The sequence below is a fragment of the Belonocnema kinseyi genome, chromosome 10 (genome assembly GCF_010883055.1).
Source record: "Belonocnema kinseyi isolate 2016_QV_RU_SX_M_011 chromosome 10, B_treatae_v1, whole genome shotgun sequence".
Classification (NCBI taxonomy): domain Eukaryota; kingdom Metazoa; phylum Arthropoda; class Insecta; order Hymenoptera; family Cynipidae; genus Belonocnema; species Belonocnema kinseyi.
This window is the reverse complement of record NC_046666.1, coordinates 94,027,153-94,028,467: the sequence shown is the minus strand read 5'-3', so window position 1 is coordinate 94,028,467 and position 1,315 is coordinate 94,027,153. Positions and strand designations below refer to the sequence as shown.

General features: G+C 46.4%; 1 protein-coding gene across 1 annotated transcript in view; it reads right to left on the bottom strand.

The window, feature by feature from the left end:
- LOC117181266 (CCR4-NOT transcription complex subunit 3) overlaps nt 1-1,315 on the bottom strand; it is a 50,195-nt gene that overhangs the window by 36,886 nt on the left and 11,994 nt on the right. The gene's annotated exons all lie outside the window — the stretch shown is intronic.

Sequence of the window (1,315 nt, the reverse complement as noted above, 5' to 3'; positions counted from 1 at the left end):
ACGCCTTTCTTTGAGCCTCGTTGTTCATACATTTCTTGCCACACAGGTTCAATTGCCCGAACAATCCTATTATTTAGGATAGCTGTGAATATCTTATAAAGCTTGTTCAGACAAGTTATTGGCCTGAAATTCTTCGGGTCAGCTAAGTTGCCTATTTTCGGCAGAAGTATTGTGCGCCCTTCCACCAACCACTCTGGAATCGGCTCTCCCGACTTCAAATAAGAGGTGAAAATACGGGCCAAATGCTGATGGGTTGAAGAAAACTTCTTCCACCAGAACATTTTGAAACAATCTGATCCCGGTGCGGAATAGTTCTTCATCCCTCTTAATACTTTTTTCACCTCCTCGGTAGCGATGGGTGGGCATTCTTTTTTAGGTGTTATGAGGGCAACACATAACTCCTTGAAGCTATTTATATTTTCTGAGCCTTCGTCCAGTCTATGTTGAACTTCGTAGACTTCTCTCCAAAATACTTCGACCTCCTCTGCTTTGGGTGGGTGTTCGATAGTAACTGGAGGGTCTTGGAAGAGTCAAGATGGGTCAGAGTGAAACTGTTGATTTTCTCTGACCCACCTCTCCCTCCGCTCTAGACTTCTCTTAGTGTCAGATAGTATCCGTATTCTCTCAACAATATGCTACCTAATGGTCAGCAGCTTTGACTTGTTAAGTGTGTGATAACGGATCCGGAGTTCGCGGTAAAATTGCTGCCAGATGTGATGTAGTCAATCACACACTTAATGAGGGACGCGTACTGTCTTGCCCAGTCTATCTTTATGGCAAGTAGATGTATTCGTCTTTTGGTCTTATGATCCGCCGTTGGTTTTATTTTACGGTTTGCATCGGCCAAAGCTCTCGCTGCATTATACACACAATAATGGATAGCCCAGAGGTCGGATTCTCCGGAAAAATTTCCACAAAGCTCGTCATCCATTTCAGCCAGATCTTTAGGCTTGAGAGAAACCTTGGTGTTGATGTTTCTCCGGGTCACAAAGCATCGCTCTTAATTTATTGGATGCCTGCCCGCGGTTGATCTTAGTGTCGCCTCTCTTTCTCTGTTGCCGGCTTGTTCTAGCTGTCGTAGAGTAGGCGTTCCGCTTACATAGCCCCTTTTACAGAGTAGTTCAGCATGGTTTCGCAGACGTTGCTGCGAAAAGTGCGATAGCTCCAGGTGTTTCTCGCACCACAGAGCATGCAGCTGTGCCATGTAACCCCTTTCAGGGGCCACACTCGCATCGTAGCACTCTAGCAAGTCGTGATTCAGTCGCTCCGTCCACCCAAAGGTCGCGAGATCCCGCCGATCCATCGCATTGAATCC